This window comes from Chiloscyllium plagiosum, chromosome 17, assembly GCF_004010195.1.
Source record: "Chiloscyllium plagiosum isolate BGI_BamShark_2017 chromosome 17, ASM401019v2, whole genome shotgun sequence".
Taxonomy (NCBI): Eukaryota; Metazoa; Chordata; class Chondrichthyes; order Orectolobiformes; family Hemiscylliidae; genus Chiloscyllium; species Chiloscyllium plagiosum.
Genome location: NC_057726.1, coordinates 67,621,298 through 67,636,011, shown reverse-complemented (window position 1 = coordinate 67,636,011; position 14,714 = coordinate 67,621,298). Strand labels below are relative to the sequence as shown.

At 42.8% G+C, this 14,714-nt stretch overlaps 1 protein-coding gene across 2 annotated transcripts in view; it reads right to left on the bottom strand.

Moving 5' to 3' along the window:
* hydin (HYDIN axonemal central pair apparatus protein) overlaps nt 1-14,714 on the bottom strand; it is a 915,145-nt gene that overhangs the window by 820,096 nt on the left and 80,335 nt on the right. The window contains exon 1 of one of the 2 annotated variants that reach the window (XM_043707375.1): nt 13,985-14,055. The exons of the other annotated variant lie outside the window; for it this stretch is intronic. The gene's annotated coding sequence lies outside the window, so the exon portion shown is untranslated. Of the gene's footprint in view, nt 1-13,984; nt 14,056-14,714 lie in introns of those variants that run through there. 2 annotated transcript variants of the gene reach the window in all.

Genomic DNA, 14,714 nt, shown 5'->3' with positions numbered 1-14,714 from the left:
GACCTTTGTTCCTCCCAATGTACTGCAATATTTTACTCCATATAACATGTATTCTACTTATCATTGACTATCTTCCTACATTGATTGCATTGCTTATGGTTTAAAAACAATTAAAGTCAGATGGCTTCTCAAGGGATGATCTGGCCCTTTAAATTACCCCCACACAGAAGTAGTGAAGTTGAAAATAACCCTCAATGTTTGCTTGAAATATCTGATTTCCCAATTTCATCAGCACTGTCCAGTGATTGTTTGAAATTCAATTTAATTTAATTGCACTGAAGTTGAGGATCCAGCCTGTTCACTGCATGGGTTAGATATTCTAGACATTCAATGTAAGATTATTTCTGAATCATCAGGTGAAACACTGAGTGATAAAAAAAATCATTAACCTGGTTTTATGGTTAGTGGATCTTGCTTGAAAAAAACCAGAGAGTTCTTAAGGATATAAATTAATTCATTCAAAAAGGGAACTCAATAGATTTAATCTGCCTAGACTTTAGCAATGCTTCTGATAAGATATCATGAAGAAAATTGCTTTACAAATAACAAGGGCATGGAATAAGAGGGAGGTTTTTAAAGTGAATGACTGACTCAAGGCCAAACGTTTTGGGGAACACCAACAGAAATAACTTGCATTTATATTTTGGCATGCTCTCCTTTATTAAAAGAGCATTGAGTACAGGATTTGGGGGGTTATGTTGCGGTTGTACAGGACATTGGTTAGGCCACTTTTGTATATTGTGCACAGTTCTGGTCTCCCTCCTATCGAAAGAATATTGTGAAACTTGGAAGGGTTCAAAAAAGATTTGCAAGGATGTTGCCAGGGTTGGAGGGTGTGAGCTACAAGGAGAGGCTGGGGCTGTTTTCCCTGGAGCTTAGGGGTGACCTGATAGAGGTTTATGAAATCATGAGGGGCATGGATAGGATAAATAGACAAGATCATTTTCCTGGAGTGGGGCAGTCCAGAACTAGAGGGCAGAGGTTTAGGCTGATAGGGGAAACTTTAAAAGGGACCGAAGGGTCAAATTTTTCATGCAGAGGGTGGTGTGTGTGTGTATATGGCAATCCCTGTAAGAGGAAGTGGTGGAGGCCAGTACAATTACAACATTTAAAAGGCATCTGAATGGATATATGAATAGGAAGGTTTAGAAGGATATATAGTTCCTTTAGCCATTCCTGAAGAAGGGCCTGTGCCCGAAACGTCGAATCTCCTGTTCCCTGGATGCTGCCTGACCTGCTGTGCTGTTCCAGCAATAAAGTTTCAACTTTGATCTCCAGCATCTGCAGACCTCACTTTCTCCTCCTTAGAAGGATATGGGCCAAGTGCTGGCAAAGAGGACCAGATTAGGTTGGGATATCTGGTCAGCATGGACGAGTTGGATCGAAGGGTCTGTTTCCGTGCTGTACACCTCTATGACTCTATATAGTTCCTTTAGCTAGCCTCGAAGTATTTCCCAGAAGCATACTCAGTCAAAATTTTACCTTGAGTCACACAGGTAATTATTTGGGAAGGTGATTAAAATGTGATCCAAGGAGTATGATGTTGCAGCCATTTCGGAGACTTGGGTATCACAGGGGCAGGAATGGTTGTTGAGGTTGGATGCTGTGGGTGGGAGATCCCCTAAGCTGATAAGGTTGCTTACGGTCTCATAGTTCAGGAACCCCACATCGCCTGGTTCTACCTCCTATCCAAGATACACAAGCCGGACTACCCCGGCTGACCCATCGTCTCGGCCTGCTCCTGCCCCACCGAACTCATCCCCACACTGTTCTATCTCCCCGATCCAGGAACTTCCCACATATGTTTGGGACATACCCACGACCTCCATCTCCTCCAAGACGTGCGATTCCCTGGCCCCCTCATTTTCACCATGGACATTCAGTCCATCCGTCATGACCAGGGCCCCAAGCCCTCCATTTCTTCCTCTCTCTGCATCCCCATCAATACTCTTCCACTGACACTCTCATTCGTTTGGCTGAACTGGTCCTCACCCTCAATAATTTCGCCTTTGAATCCTCCCACTTTCTCCAGACGAAAGGGATAGCCATGGGCACCCACATGGGCCCCAGCTATGCCTGTCTCTTTGTCGGCTACTTGGAACAATCCATCTTCCATAGTAACACCGGCACCATTCCCCACCTTTTCCTCCACAATATTGATGACTGTATCGGCGCCACCTCGTGCTCCCATGAGGAGGTTGAACAGTTCATCAATTTCACCAACACATTCCATCCTGATGTTAAATTCACCTGGACCAACTCTGACACTTCTCTCCCCTTCCTGGACCTCTCCATCTAAAATCAACAGTGACCAACTCAACACTGACATCTTCTACAAAACCACCAGCTCCCACAGCTACCTGGACTACACCTCCTCCCATCGTGCCTCCTATAGAAATGCTATCCCAATTCCTCTGCCTCTGCAGCATCTGCTCCCAGGAGGACCAGTTCCACCACAGAACACACAGATAGCATCCTTCTTTAAAGACCGCAATTTCCCCTCCCACATAGTTGATGATCTCTCCAGCATATCTCATCCACTTCCCGCACCTCCGCCCTCGAACCCCACCCCTCTAACCGCAACCGGCACCTTTCCATGCCACCACAGGAATTGCAAAACCTGCACCCACACCTCCCCCTCATCTCCATCCAAGGCCCCAAAGGTGCCTTCCACATCCATACAGGTTTTACCTGCACTTCCACACGTCATTTACTGTATCCATTGCTCCCGATGCGGTCTCCTCGACATTGGGGAGACAGGACACCTACTTGCACAGCAATTCAGAGAACATTTCCAGGACACCTGCACCAACCAACCCCACCGCCCCATGGCCGAACACTTCGACTCCCCTCCCACTCTGCCAAGGACATGCAGATCCTGGGCCTCCTCCATCTCCACTCCCTAACCACTTGACGCCTGGAGGAAGAACGTTTCATCTTCCACCTCGGAACCCTCCAACCCCATGGCATCAATGTGGATTTCACCAGTTTCCTTATTTCCCCTCTCCCCCACCTTATCCCAGTTCTAATCTTCCGACTAGACACCACCTGTCCTACCTGCCCGTCTTCCTTCACATTTATGCACACCACCCTCCTCTCTGACCTATCACCATTACCCCCACTTCGATCTACCTATCACACTGTCAACTACCTTCTCCATAGCCCCACCCCCTTCCTATTTATCTCACAATCCCCTCGGCTCACAGCCTCATTCCTGATGAAGGGTTTTTGCCCGAAATGTCGATTCTCCTGCTCCTCAGATGCTGCCTGACCTTTTCCAGCACTGTACTCTCGACGCATGGCTTTGAAAGGGGCAGGTCATGCCTCACAAACCTTATTCAATTCTTTGAGGATGTGACAAAACACGGTGATGAAGATAAAGCAGTGGATGTGGTGTACATGGATCTTAGCAAGACATTTGATAAGGTTTCCCATGGTAGGCTAAATTCAGAAAGTAAGGAGGCATGGAATACAAGGAAATTTGGCTGTCTGGATATGGAACAGGCTGGCCCATACAAGACAGAGGATGGTGATTGATGTAAAATATTTAGCCTGGAGTTTGGTGATCAGTGGTGTTCTGCAGGGATTGGTTCTAAGACTTTTGCTCTTTGTGATGTTTATAAATGACTTGGATGAGGAAGTGGAAGGGTGGGTTAGCAAGTTTGCCGATGACAAGAAGGTTGGTGGAGTTCTGGATAGCAGTTGTAGGTTGCAATGAGACATTGACAGGATACAGAACTGGGCTGATAAGTGGCAGATGAAGTTCAACCTGGGAAAGTGTTAAGTCATTTACTTTGGAAGATCAAATTAGAATGCAGAATACAGGGATAAAGGCAGGATTCTTGGCAATGTGGAGGAAAAGAGGGCTCTTTGGAGTCCAAACCCATAGATACTCAAAGTTGCCACGCTGGTTGATAGGGTTGTTAAGAAGGTGTATGATGTGTTGACTTTCATAGCACGGGGATTGAGTTTAAGAGACACAAGTTGATTCTGCAGCTCTATAAAGCCCAGGTTAGACCACACTTGGAAAAATTGTGTTCAGTTCCGGTCGCCTCATTATAGGAAAGATGTGGAAGCTTTCCTATAATGAGGCAACCGGAACTGAACACATGTATTTGGAAAAGCAAGGACTGATTAGGGATAGTCAACATGGCTTTGTGCGTGGGAAATCATGTCTCACAAACTTGATTGAGTTTTTTGAGGAAGTAACAAAGGAGTGATGAGGGCAGAGCGGTAGATGTGATCTATATGGACTTCAGTAAGGCATTCAACAAGGTGCAGGTCAGGCAGCATCCAGGGAACAGGAGAATCGACGTTTCGGGCATAAGCCCTTCTTCAACGTCGATTCTCCTGTTCCCTGGATGCTGTCTGACCTGCTGCGCTTTTCCAGCAACACATTTTCAGCACACAACAAGATGATGAGAGGCATAGACAGAGTGGAAGGACAGAAACGTTTTCCCGTCAAAGAAATGTCTATCACAAGGGGGCATAATTTTAAAGTAATTAGAAGAAGGTAGGTTTTTTAGTCAAGAGAGTGGTGGATGCGTGGAATGCACTGCCAGTAGTGGTAGTAGGGACATTTAAGCAACTCGTGGATAGGAACATGGATGATAGTAAATTGAAGGATATGTAAGTTAGTTTGACCTTACAGCAAGATAAAAGGCCGGCACAACATTGAGGGCCAAAGGGTCTATCAGAGGTGGTGTCAGGAGAATTTGAAGAAGTGAAAAAGGCTATGTTGAGTGCCTGCGAATTGATACCAGGAGCATACAAAGTTCAGAAATGTACGAAAGGAATCAGATCAGACTGATACCATATTGTTAGGTGTTTTAATCAGGAGTAAATAGGGGAATGGTAGGGGTGGGATACTCTTCGGAGGGTCGGTGTGCATTTGTTAGGCCAAAGGGCCTGTTTCCATACTGCAGTCTTTCAATTCAGTTCTCTGTTTCTGGATCAGATAGCTCACTACCCTCTCTCATTTCTTCAAGACTTCCTCATTATTCACTTTATTCTGAGGCACAGCAACATCCAAATTATTTGGATTTGATTCCTCACTCTCAGTGGCAGTAACTAATACCTGTTTCGCCGCTCACTCTCCCTGTTTCAGCATGTCCACATTACATACCCAAGAATTTTTTTGATCTGGCATCTTTAGCAGATATATCACCTGACCAAAGAGTTTTTACAAATGCATTAAGGACAAAAGAGTAACTAGGGAGAGAATAGGGCCCCTCAAAGATCAGCAAGGCGGCCTTTGTGTGGAGCCGCAGAAAATGGGGGAGATACTAAATGAATATTTTGCATCAGTATTTACTGTGGAAAAGGACATGAAAAATATAGACTATAGGGAAATAGATGGTGACATCTTCCAAATATGTCCATATTACAGAGGAGGAAGTGCTGGATGTCTTGAAACGCATAAAAGTGGATAAATCCCCAGGACCTGATCAGGTGTACCCGAGAACTCTGTGGGATCCTAGCGCAGTGATTGCCGGGCCTCCTGCTGATATATTTGCATCATCGATAGTCACAGGTGAGGTGCCAGAAGACTGGAGGTTGGCTAATGTGGTGCCACTGTTTAACAAGGGTGGCAAGGACAAGCCAGGGAACTGTAGACCGCTGAGCCTGACGTCAGTGGCGGGCAAGTTGTTGGAGGGATTCCTGAGGAACAGGATGTACATGTATTTGGAAAAGCAAGGACTGATTAGGGATAGTCAACATGGCTTTGTGCATGGGAAATCATGTCTTGCAAACTTGATTGAGTTTTTTGAGGAAGTAACAAAGAGGAGTGATGAGGGCAGAGCGGTAGATGTGATCTATATGGACTTCAGTAAGGCATTCAACAAGGTTCCCCATTGGAGACTGATTAGCAAGGTTAGATCTCACGGGATACAGGGAGAACTAGCCATTTGGATACAGAATTGGATCAAAGGTAGAAGGCAGAGGGTGGTGGTGGAGGGCTGTTTTTCACACTGGAGACCTGTGACCAGTGGAGTGCCACAAGGATCGGTGCTGGGTCCTCTACTTTTTTATCATATACATAAATGATTTGGATGCGAGCATAAGAGGAACAGTTAGTAAGTTTACAGATGACACCAAAATTGGAGGTGTAGTGGACAGCGAAGAGGGTTACCTCAGATTACAACAGGATCTGGACCAGATGGGCCAATGGGCTGAGAAGTGGCAGATGGAATTTAATTCAGATAAATGCGAGTACAGGAGGTGGGAGGTCATGTTGCGGCTGTACAAGACATCGGTTAGGCCACTGTTGGAATATTGCGTGCAATTCTGGTCTCCTTCCTATCGGAAAGATGTTGTGAAACTTGAAAGGGTTCAGAAAAGATTTAAAAGAATGTTGCCAGGGTTGGAGATTTGAGCTATAGGGAGAGGCTGAACAGGCTGGGACTGTTTTCCCTGGAGCGTCGGACGCTGAGGGGTAACCTTATAGAGGTTTACAAAATTATGAGGAGCATGGATAGGGAAAATAGGCAAAGTCTTTTCCCTGGGGTCAGGGAGTCCAGAACTAGAGGGTATAGTTTTAGGGGGAGAGGGGAAAGATATGGACAGGTTGGATCAAAGGGTCTGTTTCCAAGCAGTACATCTCGATGACTCTAAGTACCTTTGTCGGAGAGATCAAAACAAGTTTCTGCCTTTAGAACCCCAAATGGGCTATCTCAAATTGAACTATATCAATTTAAAATGATGCTCTTTGGAATAAAAAATGCACTTGCTGCTTTTCAAAGGCTTATGAATGCAGTTGTTGCAGAACTGCCTAAATGTCGACATAGGATGACTTAGTGATCATTAGCCATTCATGGAAAGATCCCAGAGCATTTGGCAGAGCTATTTGAGAAACTGCAGAAGGCAAAGTTGTTCATAAACTTGGCAAAAACAGAATTTGGGAAGGCAGAAGTGACATTCTTAGGGAACAGCATTGGAAATGGACGGACGACACCAAGGAATAGAAAGACAAAGGCAATTGAGGAATTCCCAAGACCGTCCTTGAAGAAGAAAGTGTTACACCTTTTAGGATTCAATGAATTCTATGGGGAATTTGTACCAAACTTTAGCACGGTGTCACCATTGACAGATTTGTTAAAAAAAGAACTTGAAATTTCAGTGGACAGAGTAATGCCAGGAAACTTTTGAGAATTTGAAAGCAGTGCTAACCACTGCACCAGTTTTAGCCATGCCCAAATTTTTTGTAACCCTTCAAAGTAACCATAGACCAAGCAATATAAGTGTTGGAGCTGTGTTGTTACGGGACAATGATTGTGGAATTGAAAGGTCAATTGGTTATTTTTAAACAAAAATCAATATCCACCAAAAAACATATTGCACCAATGAAAAAGTGTTATTCAGTTTTGTAATGGCCTTACAACATTTTAATGTTCACGTTGCAAACAATGCATCAAAGACGATTGTGCATACCGATCACAGTCCTTTGACAATTCTGGGAAGATTTAATGACAAGAATGCCAGATTATTTCATTGGAGCCTTATGCTACAAATGCTTAATTTACAGATTGTATGATGTTGTGTGTCCTGAAAAATATTATCATGATGCTTTATCATGGGTTTAAAAGAAAAATGTTCATATGAGATAAAACATTGAACACAACTGTTGCTATCAGTATAAAATGTATAACTCTAAGACTTATAGAGGTTTACAAAATTATGAGAAGCAGGGATATGGTAAATAGGCAAAGTCTTTTCCCTGGGGTCAGGGAGTCCAGAACTAGAGGGCATAGGTTTAGGGTGAGAGGAGAAAGATATAAAAGAGACCTAAGGGGCAACTTTTTCACGCAGAGGGTGGTGCATGTATGGAATGAGCTGCCAGAGGAAGTGATGGAGGCTGGTACAGTTACAACATTTAAGAGGCAGTTGGATGGGTATATGAATAGGAAGGGTTCGGAGGGATATGGGCCGGGTGCTGGCAGGTGGGACTAGATTGGGTTGGGATATTTGGTCGGCATGGACAGGTTGGACCGAGGGGTCTGTTTCCATGCTGTACATCTCTATGACTCTATAATTAGCTATGGATCTGGTAATATATTGGAGTTAAGGTTTCAAATAAAATAGAAACCGTCTTTTCATAACGATGGTTCATTTTTTCTTAGGGGGAAGGTGTTGCAAAGTTGGGTAGAGTGGTTGTAGGTTGGAAAGCAGGAAGTTAGAATTTGGAGTCTGTAAAATTGTAAAATGGCGAAAGCATTGTGTGGTGCTTTTTAAAACTGATTCTTTTTCAGTATGTAGAAAGCCTGAAGTGAAACATTTGTATCAAAAGGTCAGATACTAAGCTGGCCAAGCAGCAATGTTTACCAAGACAACAGTCTTTTAAATTAGCCTATCAATTTGAACAAGGCACTTAGATACCAGCAATCTATTACATTTAAATCTGACGGTTTTGATAACATAGGACCAATTCTACTGTTAAAAAAATTGATAAGTCAACGAGGTTGTAAAAGAACAGGACAGCTGGACAAATACCCCAGAGCTAACTGCCATCCATCAGAACTAAGAGCCCTCAGCTCTAGAGAGAGAAATTGGCTCACACAATCATCTATGTATTAGAGAAAGCACCATCTAAATTCCTGACAGAAAAGCGATAATGAAGACGCTCCTGACAGAAGAACGGCAGATGAGGTACTGAACAGTCTGCAAGACATGTAACCTGGCTGTAATTTTGAGACACTAAATTCTATCTTTGTTATACGAGTGGAACTTTTATTTATTGGAACAGCATTCCATTAGAATCTTGTTTTATTCGGGAATAGTTATAGTTAGAAGGGACTTATTCAGTCTGTTAATACTTTAGTCCATTTGTTCACTTTTAGAACTGTACAAATAAATTGTTACTTGTTAATTTTAAAGTGAGTGCCAGGGATTTAGTTTAGTTAACAACTAGAAGTTACTGTAAGGCAGATTACACCACTTTTCACACCCTTTTTAAAGATTAAAGGACAAGGTGCTCCTCTGAGTTTTTTGGTTTTAGTTCTCAGAGGGGAGTCAACCTCTGCTTTAAAACCTCTGTCAGCATTTGAGTAGCCGCAGCTGACATCACCCATACCCTAGCGATGCCCTCTCAGACCCCCTGCAGGATGGAGATACCTCATTTACAGATGCCAGTCGAGTGGGTCGAGAGGGTCTGTGGAGGAGGAAAGCCACAAGGAAAATGATGCACGGTCACATGACATATCATAATTTCACCCCCCCCACCCCATCTGGCATTTTACCAGATAATTCACCTGATTTCATTTCCTTTCAATCTGATAGGAACCATTAAACCTTCCTTTGAAGGATCTCCTATCACTGGTAACAGCAGCATTACTTCATCCCCACAGGGAAATGTACAAATTTCAAATTCCTTATCTGCTTCTTGCTTCATTAGGTGCTGTGCAACCTTCAAATATTGTCTAGCTAATGTACCTACTCTTGCTTAATCTGTTTCTCACCTCAGGTACATGATCCAACTGTGAGATCTCTGACATCAGACCTATCAACATTTCCTTAATTTTAAAGGCCCTCATACTTTGTATCCGAATATCAATTCGGATGGAGCAAACTGAGTCAATTCATTTGTCGCATCTGTAACAGCAAAGAAAATGAATTGGGTATCTTTATTCCAATCATTTGGGTAATCCTGACAATAAACCTTCAACATAGTCTTAAGGTGCTGATGCCATATTTCCAGTACTCCCCAAGATTCAGGACGGTACACACTTGATGTAATGTGTTTAATGTCGAAACTATCCATGACCTCCTAACATAATTGGATCGTAAAGTTGGACTCTTGGTCTGACTGGATCTCTGAGTAATCCATAATAGCTAAAGCAAGCAAGCATCCCCTGCACAACCTTTTTTGCCTTGATATTGCATAATGGAATTGCCTCCAGACAATTAATTATGGTTAGCAAATACTGGTTCTCACTTTTGGTTTTCTGGAGGGGACCAATATAATCCATTATAACCTGTGTAAAAGATTCTTCAAAAGTGAGAATTGGCATCAAAGGTGCTGATTTTAATCACTGCCTGTGGCTTTCCTACCATCTGGCATCTATGACAGATACAGCAAAATTCAACCAAATCCTTAGGCAATCCAGGCCAATAAAAATGCTTCTGTATCTTAGCCCAAGTTTTCCTCACTCCTAGATCTCCTACAGGTAATTTGTGTGCTACCTGCAATACTTCCTAACTGTACTCCACCAGCAACACAATCTGCTGAACTTCCACCCATTTCTCATCTGCAGTAACCTCCCAAGGTCTCCATTTCGGTTTAAGATTTTATCCTTAAGGTAATGGCATTCTGGATTACATACTGATTCTTTTTCTGACCAAGCTTTATGATGTAAATCCTTTATCATCTCATCTTTTTGTTGTAACTCCATTAATCTTTCAGAACTAAACACCTTTACCTGATCATCTAATGGCTTAGGTTTTTCCTTTACTATCTAATCAAACAGAATGTCAGCTAACTGGCCACACCTCCTTCATTTTCTCTTTTGTTCTCCCTTCTTGTTTTAATTATGGCTATCGGTTCCTGTCGCCACAGTCCAGAGAAATGCAAGGTATTTTTTCTTCTAACTCAATTCCCTGGTTTTATTTTGGTTTCTCCAGTACAATGGGCATCACTCCCAGCTGTGAACCAGCTGTATCATTTCCAAGAATAAACTGGATTCCTGTAATAGTCAGTTTTTCCATCATTTCCATCATCACTTCCCCAGTCTTGACTGGACTCTCTAACACAGGGGAACACCACTCCTCTCTCCATTTATTCCACAGATTACCACTCTCTCAGGCAATATTTCAGAAGGCTTGCAAATATTTTCATTTCTCACTATTAGAGACAATCGTATCTCAATTTTTTTAACCTATTCCCCCGTTCTACCCGAGTTAATTTTGCCCACGCAGGTAAGGTCTTTTCAAAGACTGAGCACTATCTTACTATCCAGCCTGTGACTAGGTTGTGTACTCTCCTTCAGCTCCTCGACTTCTCTCTGTATTTCCTTCACTGCCTTAATTAACCCCACAGGTTTAAACCCCACTCTTGTACCACATTCTTCTTCTCAGTGCCCTTCTTAAACCACCACTGTGTCCCAAATCATTACAGTGAAAACACCTGAGGTCTTTCACCTCTTTTCCAGCCTCTTGGCTTTCTTTTTTCACCTGTGGTAATCTGTTTCCAGTGTCATCTACTTTTTGTTTTTCATTGAAGGATCTCCTTTCTTCACAATTTCTATCCCTTATGGAAGTAAATTGCTGTCAGAAGCTAGATTTTGAATTATAAACTAATGCATAAACATCCACCATCTCTTCAGCTCTTCTGACTGTTTTAACTTTCTGCTCCTCAACATGAGTTCCTATCATTTCTGGAAATGAGCTTTTAAACTCCTTCAGCAGAATAATATCTCGAACAGCGTCATATGTCTTTTCAATCTTTAATGCTCTCATCCAGCTATTGAAGTTGCTCTGTTTAATTCTTTCAAACTCAATATAAATCCGACCTGGTTCCTTTCTTACATTTCTGAACCATTTTCTACATACTTCTGGTACCAGTTCATCGACACTCAACATATACTTTTTTACTTCTTCATGTTCTCCTGACATCCCCTCTGATAGTGCTGTAAACACTTCACTATCCCTACATACCAACTTTGTTTGGATCAACAAAAGCCACATAGTTACTGGCCATTTTATTTGTTTAGCCACTTTCTCAAATGAATTGAAAAAGGCTTTGACATCCTTATCAAGTTTCAGCAATGCTTGGATATTTTTAAAACAGGTTCCCACCAGGCCTTTGGCTATGGTGGTTTAGCTCATCATCACTATCCTCCTCACTAAACCTACCTTCTGCCATCAACTCTATCCCTTTGAGGCAACTTTCCTGTCTAAATGTCAACTTCTGATGTTCAAACTCTCTCTTTTTCCCTTCTTTCTACTCAGGCCTTCCTCTATCTTTTCCCTCAGCTTTTAACTGTAATTTGAACTGTTTCAGTTCCCTTTCCAACTCAAATTGTCTTATTTGCAATTTAATTGTTTCTAACTCCACTGCTCTTGACTGTTTCTCTAGTATTACTAAATGCATGGCTAACTCAGTTACAATTTCAGCTTTCATATTATCCCTCATTAATTTTAGCCTGTTTACTAATTCTACAAGTGTCACCATTTTCTGTCTTTCTAAACTTTCTTGGCAAATTTGGGAAGCATCTTTAGCCTCAGAACTTCTTTAGCAATGTTAAGAGCTATTTCCACACTTTCAAACTAACCAACAAGCAATATTAAAACAGATTTTTCACTTATGTTTTACTTAAAGACCTAGAACACGAATCCTCAAGTCTGTTTAAATCAGCTGGGACCTTTTGTACCCCAAATCTTAACAATTCTGTCCAGATCCTGGACTCCAGCCCCGAGTCTGTTATAAAGCAGAGGTTGACCTTCTCGGAGACCTAAAATCAAAACATCCAAAGAGGAGCACCATGCCCTGTAATCTGTAAAAGGTGTGAGAGCTGATGTAACCTGTCTTTCAGCAACTTCTAGTGGTTAAATGAAATGAATTCCTGACACTCACTTTAAAATCAAAAAGTAAACAAAATTAGATATTGAACAGTGAACAAATTAATTAAACTATTAACAGACCAAATAAATCTAACTAATTATTCCCAAATAAAACAAGATTTAATGGATGCTGTTCTAATGAATACAAGTCCCCAAAATAGAATTTAGTCTCTCAAAATTACAGCCAGATTCCAGAATGTTGTGCCACCTCTGTCATTCTTCTGCCAGGAAAATCATCTTCATCATTCTTCTGTCAGGAACCTCTGCTCCATCATTGGTACCATTATTATTTAGAAGGTGCTTTCTCTAAGACATAGAGGAGGCTGCTATAGCCAATGATTCTCTCTCGAAAGCTGAGGGCTGTTAGCTCTGGAGTCTTTATCCCAATGGTTCTTTTTTTATACCTTTGATGACATATCAATATTTCTTACAATAGGATTGGTCCTATGTTGTCAAAGATTTCAGATTTAAATTTAATAGATTTTTGGTATCTAAAGTGCCTAGTTCAAATTGATTGGCTAAATTCAAAACAGTGCTGGAAATGTGTTGCTGGAAAAGCGCAGCAGGTCAGGCAGCATCCAGGGAACAGGAGAATCGACGTTTCGGGCATAAGCCCTTCTTCAGGAATGAGGAAAGTTTGTCCAGCAGGCTAAGATAAAAGGTAGGGAGGAGGGACTTGGGGGAGGGGCGTCGGAAATGTGATAGGTGGAAAGAGGTCAAAGTGAGGGTGATAGGTCAGACTGGGGTGGGGGCGGAGAGGTCGGGAAGAAGATTGCAGGTTAGGAAGGCGGTGCTGAATTCGATGGATTTGACTGAGACAAGGTGGGGGGAGGGGAAATGAGGAAACTGGTGAAATCCGAGTTCATCCCTTGTGGTTGGAGGGTTCCTAGCCGGAAGATGAGGCGTTCTTCCTCCAACCGTCGTTTTGTTGTGGTCTGACGATGGAGGAGTCCAAAGACCTGCATATCCTTGGTGGAGTGGGAGGGGGAATTGAAATGTTGAGCTACAGGGTGGTTGGGTTGGTTGGTCCGGGTGTCCCAGAGGTGTTCTCTGAAACGCTCCGCAAGTAGCCGGCCTGTCTCCCAAACATAAATTCAAAACAGTGTTGTCCTGGTAAATACTGCTGATTTGCCTGCAAACTTTCAATACAAATGTTTCAGTTCGGGCTCTCTACATACTGCATTTAAATCTCTGAGCACAGAAAAAGCATAATCTTCTAAAGACACAATGCAAAAGTCCAGGCTCCAGGAGCTGATATTTCAAGGCAATTGCTGGTCAGAAATAGAGGCCAGAAAACTTTTCACAGCAACAGCAACAGAAGCCAGTCTAAGTTGCAAGTCCCTCCAGGCAGGCATACTGCAGGGCATGAGGCTCCAGGCCCCAAGCAACAGCTTCTCTTTGGTGCATTATTATAGCAGTCTTTACTCACTGAAGAAAAATACAAGTCACAAAGCTTCCAACGGCAGCAGCCATGGAGAATCCCAGGCTCCTATGTGTCCCAGCAGGCACTCTACAGCATCAGAGGCTTTAGGCTCTCGACCTCAAACAGCTCCAGTTGCTCTCAATTACAACATGTGTTACCACTCAAGCCTCCAAGTTCCAATGCAGCAGAGTGCAGACTCCCAATACACTGCCCTCTATTGGGAAAGCAACCTCCATCACCACTCTCTGTCTCCTGCCATCAAGCCAGTTCTGTAGCCAAACAGCTAGTTTTTCCTGTATTCCATGATCTAACCTTGCCAACCTGCCTACCATTTGGAACCTTGTCAAATGCCTCAATGATATCCATATCCATCACGTCCTCCGGCCTGCCTTCATCAGTCCACTTCTTTACTTCCTCAAAAAACTCAATCAAGTTAATGAGACATGATTTCCAATGCACGCCATGTACATAGAACATAGAACATAGAAGAATACAGCGCAGTACAGGCCCTTCGGCCCTCGATGTTGCGCCGATCCAAGCCCACCTAACCTACACTAGCCCACTATCCTCCATATACCTATCCAATGCCCTCTTAAATGCCCATAAAGAGGGAGAGTCCACCACTGCAACTGGCAGGGCATTCCATGAACTCACGACGCGCTGAGTAAAGAACCTACCCCTAACATCTGTCCTATACCGACCACCCCTTAATTTAAAGCTATGCCCCCTCATAATA